At 41.1% G+C, this 11,508-nt stretch overlaps 1 protein-coding gene across 1 annotated transcript in view; it reads right to left on the minus strand.

The window, feature by feature from the left end:
* The window catches only part of LOC111255399 (O-acyltransferase like protein-like), a 132,263-nt gene extending 123,617 nt beyond the window's left edge, over positions 1–8,646 (minus strand). Inside the window, exon 1 of the mRNA XM_022817349.2 lies at positions 7,969–8,646. The gene's annotated coding sequence lies outside the window, so the exon portion shown is untranslated. The remainder of the gene's footprint in view (positions 1–7,968) is intronic.
* Between the last annotated feature and the right edge of the window lie 2,862 nt (positions 8,647–11,508).

Raw genomic sequence — 11,508 nt, forward strand, 5'->3', positions numbered from 1 at the left:
TGAGCGCTCGCTTTTATTGCGGAAAATCCATTCATCTTATTGGGGCAAAGAATGGGTCACCGTTGTAACGTGACAGCAAACAGGAGCAAATGTACCTGTTTTAATCGTTGCTCAAATCGTGTGGCGTCGATTTTGGCCAATTTATCAGTTCGATGGTCGGCGTTCAGCACTAGGTATTCCACAAAACTTGATTTTTGAGTTGGAAATTTGTTTTCTAGAATTTTTTTAACTAACGACTTCGAAAACAGGGGAAGATATGCTGCAGTAACTTAGAAAATCGTCAGCTTGAATTATGGCATTGATACTTGAAACCTAACACTATTAGACGACTTAATATTATGTAAATGTCTTTTTTTTTTTCTCTATCAATCCGTCTTCCTTTTCGCGTTGTGCCTATTTTTGTTCGCCTTTATTTAAAAGTAAGGCCTTTCATTATTGTCTGGAAGTTCGCGAGATGGATGGCTGAAGTGCCATATGGTTACGCATCAGTGGGTATCTTTTTTCTTTTTGGGGTGATGTGATGTTGCTACGCGATCTGAAATCATTTTTATTAGGTTTTTTCATTGAAATATTAGTTACTATTTAGTTATAGCACCGGCAACAACGCATGAAAAGGTGCCAATTTAGGTACCAGATGCATAGTTTTCTTGCTATATTCTCAAGTATTTATAAAATGAGCGCAATATGGGCAAGCGATTGATGAATGATTACATATTTGAATCTTGAGGGCGTTAACATTGACAATTTTGGTACTCAGACGTAATAGTATAGTCTGTCTGGGTTGCAGCTTGCCTAGGGCTAATTTCAGAGCAAACCACGATAGACTCAGCACTCATCAGAGTTTTACTTTGCTTGATACTTTATGCTGCTCGCTGCCTAATTGAAAAATCTCTTTAGCCTTGTAAAAACACATCAAGGGAACTAGTTGTTTACTCAACATCTGTAAACCTGCATTTTTGAACGTATCCACTATTGAAATCAGTTCCAAATTGGTGGGACTCTTGTCGTTCCAGAGTCAGTTTGTTCCTTCTTATCAACGTACGTTATCCATTATTTTGGCTAAGCCCATAAACTGCTTATGTGCGGATGTCCCTAGGTGCACACTTATCCTTTGCACAGGGTCTAAGTCTTGAGAGTTTTCTTAAGAACATGTTCAGTCTCATGCTATCCTCGACTATGGAGAACACACCTCTTGGCCATTGTCATACTGAGTATATTACGGATAATACTTAACTAAATAATAATACGGACGGTCTGTGAAGTCATCCATTTCGTCGCTATGATTATTTGCTTTGAATGTAGGCTAGATACGCTCACCGTAAAAGGCGCCTTGTTATCATTCCATTTGTAAATGGCTGACAGCTTCATTCTATTTGTTTATGTGGCATAAAAGCAACAATGGCGTCGTGACCGCGTCGTATGCGCCAATACAGTTTAACATCAGCGGGCATACGCGTTTCGAGTATTGATACTAATTAGGTATTTGTTTATTGCGTTGCGCTTAAACGCGTTCAGGTGCTTCCACTTGTTGACCTAGGGACTAGTTAAACTTTCTAGCAGTCAGAAAGTTAAAAACAGCCAAACTCGATACATGCAAAATTCGGCATGCCTCGTCACCAGATGACGGAATAGACAGTTACGTATTTTATCGTCTTTATTGCAAATGTCAAAAACGGTCGTTGCAAGGGTTGATGCTCCTCACTCAGGTAATTGTAGGATTAACTTCTCTTTCAGCACATAATAAGAATTCATTCCTTTAGAGCAGAACATCACCTTGTTAACTACCCGTTCTAGTCATCATATGTTCGCCTATAATTGTCATCGTATATTTTTACCTTTATGTCGGCAGTAGCTAAATATGTCTAATATCTAAATCAAAATTTATAATAATAGTAGTATCGAGTGACGCCTGGCCATGCTAGGTTCGCTATTAAATTTTACACAAAATGCGCTAAACAATCACCGATCCACGCTGCCGATATTGAGTCGCACTAAAGGTCTCTGCTGTGATCACTGACAAGCGGTAGCTAATTTGACAGCCAACGCAGAAAGATGTAGTCAGGGTAAATAAAACTCGGCAATACTTCGGATGATTAGTCTTGAAGCACTTCGGTCAGCAAGATTGAAGTTATTTGTTTCTTGTTAATGCTGATCCAAATACCCATGCAGAAAGAAAAGGTGGTCTAACATTCACGAAGATAGCTAACTCGATGATTTTATCTCTTCTTTATAACGGGAGATATAGTATGCAGCGCCCTTCTTAGGAGGTTCGATACGATTACGCACGTGTGCCCTTAGGATATATTTGAACATCTACATCTTACAAATTGGCGGAGCAAAAATGTGGTCAAGTCCAGCTGTGACCACCGCTCAAGCCCAGATAGCAACTAGCTCGTGCTTGTTTTCGATGAGACAGCTGCTACCTGTTTTGACTGTTTTTTCTACCTGTGCAGACCTAATGAGCCTGGGGACCTATACTCTTAAAATACGTACAATGCGCTCCAAGCACGAAGCAATAAATCGCTTCCAGCAAAACAAGCCTAAAAATATCTATTTCTGATATTTGCTATATTATTCCAGGTCAGAGAAATCTGTGCTAAATTACTGCAATATAAGCAGTGGTTCACCTGTTCAGTCTCTAGGAACAATGCCTCATGGTCTGCATGTCTAGCAAATATTTGGTCGTTTTTTCCATTGGTCGAATTGAAATTCTCTCAGACCGCTCTAAATACGAGAGTTCGTCGCAAGTTTTAAATGTTCATTATTGAGGCATTGTAAACGCACCGAAACATCGATTATGGGGATCGAATCATTTTCGAAAATCCTTTGCCCGGTGCGAAATAATCATCAAAAACGGAATCTGATGCAATAGAGGAAATTTAATCGGAATTTACTAATGCAAAGTAAATGACACAAGGTGCTCTGGGCGGTAAACGAGAGACCATTATTATTCCACATTATTCCAGTCTACAGTTGCGTTTCAGTCGGATAGTATTAGTCAGCTTGATGCGAACCACGAGTGCAAAAGCAACGCGTCTGAGTGAAGACGACAACGTCGCTAAATTAAAAAACCTTAATCTTAACGTGAGTCATTACGTCTGAGTAGGGTACCGCCCGTATTAAATTTAGAATAGAATCTGGACTTTGAAGTAGAGAATATTTGAAGGCCCTTAGTAGATTTTAGACATCCCATACGCAAGCGCAAGCTACTTTACGTAAAGCCGCAAGGAGAACCATTTCCCTCATTGATATACCTTTACCTTGTGACTTTAGGCAAGATACTTTGCGTTTGCAAAATCCACTGTACTACAAAAGTATTATAGTAGTACTGCTAACTTGAAGTGATACTTTTTGTAACCGCTTCCAATCCATCAAAGTATATTCATTTGAACATTGTTCACACACGTTCGCTTATAGATTTACTGCTAGCTAAAGGCACTGTCTGATTGGCTCTGTTTGATTTGTGATTTCTATTCTTTCGAGTGCGTTGCTATAGAAAACTACCGCTTTGCTCCCCAAGCAAGAGGAAAAGATATGGTAGCAGCGGGCCATTGGCAACGTAACGGCGGCTGAATTGATGAACGACTATGAGCTCTTCAGGCAGTTTGTGCCAGTCTATTTCATCGCCTCCTTTACTGGGCTAAATTGTTGTTCCATGTGAGTTAAGTCCGCTTAAGTGTTTCAAGGAGGCACCTAGTGATACCAGCAGTATCAGCCTGCCCATTTGGCCAAAGGATGAGAAGGAAGCCTGGCTTTTTCGGAAAGGTCACACGTTGGCACACGGGTGAGTAACTGCAATAAACGACAGCAACGCCCAGTTCAGCTAATCGCTAGTTGACTTAACGAAATAAGCCTCTCTAGGTGGCAAGATATCAACCGATATATAAGCACTGAATTGAGAGGAACTGGCTGACTTCGCTTAGAAGGTAGGTAACAGCCCGACCCGAATTGTGCCAGTGGAGTAACGCCAGGAAATGTCTGTAGCATGATGTATAACAATCGCTAGACGGCATATTCGATAGAGTATGGAGCTAGCAAATTGGGTATCTTGAAAACGTCATTCTAGTTAATTGTTACACTAACTATTTACCTATTGACGAATACGGTTTTTTTTTGTACTTTTCCTTCGTATTCAGTGAACTCAAAGGTTTCTTTAAATTAATCGTGACCTAGAACAGACTGGTTTAAATATAACTGTAGCATATTTTGAAGTGCTTCGCCGCTTTTAAGCGATGAGGTACATCCAAAAATGTGCCCTATATCTTATCTTACAGATTTTTGTACATATATATATATATCTCTATCAAGTATGCACAACGTGAATCTTCTCCTTTGACATAGCTCTATTTAATAATAATTCAGAGCTTTTTTTTGTCTTTAAATACACTTGCATTCTCCGTAATCTGAGTATGAGCATTCAGATCGGATATGGTCACTCAGAGACTTAGCAGACAAATTGCAGTGAGTCATAGAAAATTGAAAACTTAAAATCTTTCATGAATTCGAGTTCCACCTTAAAACTACAGTGGAACAGATAGTTCGCTCTATGAAGCTTGCGTTTGGTGAAAATCTAGTGCCACAATCATTATGACCACATGGTAGAAAAGTTCCACAAAGGAAACCTAGAACTCGAAAATCGGTTACCAGGAGGATTTTAAAGTAGACAAAAACAAACAATAAAAAAAAAAAGTGAATAAGAATTTTTAGCGAAGTTTCGCTTGCTGATGATGTCATAAGGTCTCGATTTATGTACGTTCCGTCCGTGAATCAACCTTATAACGTACCGGACGATAAAATAGTCGAAACTGTGTGTCCGACATGCGGCTTTTCAATCGACTGCCGGAGCCCAACGGACTGGCTTAGCTGCAAATAGGTACAAATAACGGTTCTCGGCATTGACAACCTCATTGCGGCTGTCATTATCATTGATGTTGCTATCGCCACCGAAAAATAGAATGTGACAGCTGACGGCCGTCGATCAAAAGGCATAAACCGTTGATTTTTTTGCTAAAATAAGCAAGCGCCATGGCTGACAAGCTGCTCGATCCTCACTCCAGTGTAATGCATATCATTCTATGCACATGATATATGGCACAAAATCAGCGTGAAGGCATTTGCCTTAACGAATCCATTGTGTGATTCTTGCCCATAACCAAATATTGGGTCAGGGCAATCATAAAAGTATAGGACACTGAAATAGCGTATAGAAACTGATGTTTTTGTGTATATTTAAATGGCAACGGCGAGCGTATTATCAACTCACGTTGAATTCTGCAAAGCTTTAACTCATGTTTTCGCTTTTACTTAGTAGAGAGAGCTACGAATTGTGTGCATAAACTCCAATGCAAGACCCTCGCTGTCCTAGTCCTACATACAGTATCTACGATATATCTGTTCATGTTTTTTTCGTCCCTTTTGCAGGACATGTACGTCTCGCGCTTTTGTCGTTATCTGTCACCTTTGATCACACATGGTTGAGTCAATCGACTTTCCAGTGGCTACTTTTGGATGAGAGAAACAATTTGTAACTATTTGAAATAAGTCAAATTACAAGCTTAACCAGTGCCTCATGCAGACACTGAGTTCGGACGCGCTTAGCGGAGGCTACCTAATACAAGACCTGCTCGCGAGTCCGTATCTGCTCGCTTCACGTAAGCCTTAGAAGCAACGTCAGAATATTTGCTATTTAGCCCCGATTTGCGGGAAAGAGACGAGCACGGAGGCAGGTCACCATCGGATTGCCTGCTATTTCAATCAATTATATCGGTTGTTAGCCTACCGACATTTCTGCTTGACCGAAACAACTTACGCAGGAAGGGTATAAGATGGTACAAGCACGAGAGAAGGCCGTATGTGGCTTACGTAATATGTGGGCGTTTCGACGGAGTACTATGGATTTCGTTATCACTAAAGGTGTTATCACTATCCTATTTGGAATGAGCATGGCCTAGTCTAAACCTAGTATAACTTCGAAGTTTTAGGTAAAAACAGCATTTTCGCCGCGTACATAAATAATAATCGTTATTATTATAAGCATAATAATAAGCATTGCTTTGTTTCAGTCATGCAAATGAGGACCTTTAACGATGCCACAATGAAGATGTATGCTTGAAAATGACAGCAGCAACCCTAGAATTTTTGAAAAAAGCAATGAAGAGTGCTAACTTATTAGTTGTCGTATCGTTCATTATCCATTTATTAAATAATATTAATAAGAAGTAGATAAAGATATTGGCCGTTTACTTGGTTATGGCAAGCTCAATTCGGCATGTTTATGTTGGTAACTGTAATATTATGCCGATTTGATGAACAAGTATGTTTTCTATACAAGAGGAATCTTACAGGCACAATGAAAATACATAGGCAAATAATTGTTATTTCAATAGCAGTAATAGCCAAACTTAAGTTGTATGTAAAACCACACAACACTCACATTAAACTTCAGATAATACCACACCTGCATAGGGCTTCGAAGTGAAAACCATGGCTGATATTTATGCGTGAAAAATCTGTGTTTTTCTCTCTAAAACGTACGAGATCTCTATGCGAACGGGCGGACGCCCTTGTAACAGCACACTTCGGTGCATTTATATTACAGCAAATGACGGTGGTTGAACACGTTATCTCCTCGTTTCGAAAGAATGGCCTATTGAAACGTTTTGAGAGTCTGGCTGACGTTGACTGTAGTGGAGAAGAACCACAGGATCACTTGCTAGCCATGTACGAAGCCGCAGAAAGCCCACTTGACAGAGATCACGCCTATCACTGACAAAGTACTTCTAAAATTATAGGATTGAAACAACACAAAAACTAGGGAGTGGAAAAACCATTAAAAAAAATCATCGATGTTGCGCCGTCCCTGTGTGAGTCAATTACTATAAGCTCTTATCACATATTCGCCTGCAAATCAATGTAAGAGATACAATAACAGAGTCCATACGTAAGTACGTGTTTCGCGGCGTTTTTTAAGTACTCGAATGACTAGTTTCGACGCGCAAATCCGCAGGTAAAGTTACTGTGTGCGAAAAATGCAAGCCCCACTGATCGCCCATCGTGGTATGAACTGCGAACTAAAAAACACTAACAACCCATACGGCGCTAGTTCAACGTTATTGGCATGCTCTTCAAGCCAGGCCGCTTGAGCTGTCGAAGAAAAATATTGAGCCTCCATTTCATAAAGAAGATCACGATTTACATGCACAACAAGGGCAATAAAAATAGTATCTTGTGTTATAATTTTACTAACGAAAAGGAATATATTTAACTTGTTATAGGGGCCTGTTTTGCTTGTGTAGCGGGATCCTACTTTTCAAGGAACTGAACACGGACTTAGACTAATATGCTGGTTGAGATGGTCACCATTTCTACATAGGGGTTGATAATTTTACATAAATAAAAACCGATCGCTAGCCAGAACCAAAGTCTGAATATGGTACTTGTATTACCAGCGTCTTTTGAAATTTATCTTCGAAGCGAAATCAGAACCTTATCTTCTGGACAAATAACATTAACCAGTCGATGATGCACTGGTGCAGGCTGTTAACACGTTTGTAGTTTTTGATTGAGTGCAAATGATGTTGCTTTTGTTATCTGAACTATGTGGGACTGAGTTCATTTATGAAGAATGAGCGATTACTTCCGTTTTAGCACTGGCTGCGTACGGCACTTAGAAAATCTCGACCCCTATGCATTTTCGCTAATTTTTTGGCCAGACAGGTAACGATTGAAACCTTCAATAATAAAATAGTCACTTCACTGCCGGTGAGCCGTACTTCTCATCAGACCGCTGGGACCGCTTTGATTATCAACCCTGCATTCAATTTTATTCGTTATTATTTAACACGAACGAGAACAAGTAAAAGAAAAAAAAACCAAATCACGAGCTTTGGAGTAGCCATTTGCAAGCGCTCAAAAACCCGTTCCCGTACGATATGAGTGTGATATATTGATTTGTATACATGCACTTACCTTATTCAATGTGGCTCTGACAAACGGCAACGATGCGGTGTAATCCTTCTTGTTTTTTTAGGGTTTAATCAAGTCGTAATAGGAACTGACAATAATCTCTACGAATGGATAAAACTTGGAGTGTACAATCAATCACACGACACGCGGAGAACAAACCGGCAAAAAAACAGTAGACGTATTTCGAGAAATCATCAAGTTCCGTCGATTCGTTCCCATTACCAGAACATGTCGCGGCAGTTAGACAATGAAGCACAACCCATTTTACACATAGCAGCAGCTGACAGAGCGAGCGTATCGAACAAACCACAAATGAACTGAAAGACCCGGACGCCCTCTGTTGCCGTCGCTCTTACCGCTAGCACCGCCATCGACGCTGCTGCCGCCGTCGCTCAAGAAACATGCCGACAGTGACCGCTAACTTGTTAGAGACCCCGTAGGGACGGCAGGAGAGCCGAGATCGCGTCTAGCAAACGCAGCACTTATGGACGGCACAGGCGTTAGTGGAGCCAGTATTAGCTAAACAACTGTCCTTTTCGTCATCATGGCAAGCCGTCTATCTCTGCACAATATTATGGAGCTTGCTTGCAACCGAAACTTGTACGAAAGGCGAATGAACACCCGAATAGATAAGTAGGCAGGCGAGCGGCCCAAGCAACTGCGTTGCTCCGGTCTCTGTTATGTTTGCTCATACAGTCTGCATTCGCTGCTCATTCTATCGGTAGCCACAGTGTGCGCTCCATGGAAAGAAAGAAAGAAAGAAAGAAAGAAAGAGAGCAGTACTTGCTTTCTTTTCGCGTCGCTGCTACTGCTGCTGAGTACGTATTTTGACTGCATCAACGCCAAGCTGTGCCATCACTACCGCCGCCGTCGCAACCGTTACCCTTATGGGCAGCACTTCGCTTTCCGTGGTGAGATCTCCCAAGACTTCAGAGCCGAGGTTTGCTACGCGGCGCCCTAGACATCCGAGGATCAAGGCGCTAAGGGAAATATACTTCTCTGCTAGCACAGCCTGTATCCAACGGTGCTGTTGTAGCGGTGCTGCTTGCTGCGGCCATTGCACGGCAAGAAAATGGTTAACCATGTCGTCACATCTCTATTGTATCATCATAAGTCGCTTCGAAGGAGACGGGGGACCCTGTTCGTTCGCTAGCAACTCACTGATTAGCTCGTGAGCAGCGTGTACAGTTTAACTGCATCAAGGAGCCCTAGCTGTAACTGTTTGGCGGTTAGCACGACGTCCGGTAGACAACGACGCCTAGACACAAAGAATTTTATGTGATACTAACAACGGGCTGAAAAATGCATGAAAAGGGTAGGCACGTCAAGCCCGAATACGATCTATGCATGTAACGTGGGACCCTGCCTCAATTGAGCTCATTACTATTATTTGAAAATTCTATGCTTTTTAACAGAAAAGATGAATCATTCGCTAATGTGCATCTCCCTCAGAGCCAGTGTACAGAACTAAGCCTGAATAGTCACAGATGGCACTCGTAACGTCAGTTAAAGGCAGCCGATAGGGTATTGAATTATTCAGTGTTTTGTTTTATGTGGTTCAATATTGGTTATCTTATAGCGGCGAAGCTTTGAATAGAGGCAATTAAGAAATGTATCTTTACCGCTTGTTTTATATCTTTAACATTAAATCGATCCATAGTAACGATAATAGTCAATATGCGACAGCCATAACTGAGCGCCTGGATCGCGGAGAAATCAATTGTACGTTTTCGTCCGGCCATGGAGTTTTGCTATATATAGCCGGCTCCAAAGTTCAAATCAGTTTGAACTTTACGTTCCAACTTAATCATAACCTGCTAGCAAGATTCTATGCAAAACTATCCTATTCAAGCTTAAATACTTAGACTCGTTTTGATCACTAGCAGCAGATAGAGCGTTCTTATGTAGCCTACAAATCACCGTGTGCAGCTCCAATGTGTCAAGAGTACCCATCGAAACGGCATTGTTGAAGTCTCGCGATCCCTACTCGGTTGCAGGTCACGGGTGACAATTATTGATACTCACAATAGCAAGCGACAAGTCGGCACACAGAAGGCAAATCTGCCCAGCCTGCAAAAAATGTTCCTGTTTTTGTCACCGCAATCCTAACTAAATTGCTTATAGGTCGTCAATTTTAAAAACCTGACTGAGTCGTGTCTGTGAGTCAGAGAAGCCGATCGTACCCACTGTTGAACGCACCGCAATGTACCGAATAGGTTTGCATCAAGCATATTAATATTCCAACATCTACAAATATTTTGCATTGGACTAAATACACTACAATTTATATAAAGGAACCCTAAAGCAAGCGATTTGTTACAGCCAAACAAGCCGTAATAGCTACGCTGATACACAGAATATGTCGGCGAAGTTTTGTGTGACATTCAAGTTCCAGAATCCAAAGTATTGACTGAAATTGAATCAAGATGGCTCCTAGATGTTCTACTACTTTCTCCGATACGTGTATTCTTCAAAGTGGTAAGGCACAGAGGATCTGACCGTACCAATCGTTTGACACTTCTATTTTGGCCGAATAATTATTTATTCCGTTTGGAGAAAAGAGTTCCGCTCTGAGAATATTGACCAGCAGCGCGTTGACGCACCCTTCGAAGGCGTCAATAAGTAGCAATTTATTTCCCAATACGTTGTAAGGTATCTTCGAGTCCTAATGGGAGCTCAGTCCTGTGGGCGTTGAATCGATCGAATTTGAAGGGGGTGGAAAATGAAATATGCACCCCCGTCTCTTGTAGTGCTTTACGAAAATCCGAGTTGGTGCATGTACATCTGTTCTTCATATTCTAGCTCATTATTTTCCATGCTTGCTATACACAGTTGAGATCGGATTTTTTGTGTAGAAGTTTTGATGCGTTATTAACAAACCGTCTCCTTGTAGTCCTAATTGTATGCTTAGGGTCGTTAATACGCTGGAAAATGTTATACATCACTACTCGGTCCCATTTTTTCACAGTATCGCAATGCACACATTGTACTCTGTTCTCCCATAATAATTATGAAATGTAGCTTACGCACGTTCCATCGGCTTACCCACAGAACATCTCATGTTTTTATGAATGAACCTGGGACCCACTACCGTCCATGCTTAGCGATGTCAACCAGATTTTTGGATATCCTCAGCTCTGTTGTATATGCATTACACCATACGTTTGACATTTGGGCATTTTTCTCAGCTGGTTAGATCATGATCATCTAGCTTTTATAGAAATTGTTTTAGGGCTGTCAATAATCCACTCAAGTTACCTTTGTTGGCTACCTGCGTTTACTCCATATTAGATATGAGCCGAGCGATGGTCATGGCTTGCCCGTAGAGAGCACTCGGCTATGCGTTTACCGAGACACCTACTTTTCTCCTTTTTGCCAACGTTTCTATAATGCTTGAAGCCGATCTAGTTCAGGAAATATTTAGCACTTAATTTAATAATTTTGTCCTCTTGGAAAACACGGATTTGGTCTTTCTTCGTTACTGTGTATGGCTAAATGGGAGTGTCGCTCAACCACAGCAGAATTATTTGGTGCGACCATTCA

This window comes from Varroa destructor, unplaced genomic scaffold, assembly GCF_002443255.2.
Source record: "Varroa destructor unplaced genomic scaffold, Vdes_3.0 BEIS01000001.1, whole genome shotgun sequence".
NCBI classification, from domain to species: domain Eukaryota; kingdom Metazoa; phylum Arthropoda; class Arachnida; order Mesostigmata; family Varroidae; genus Varroa; species Varroa destructor.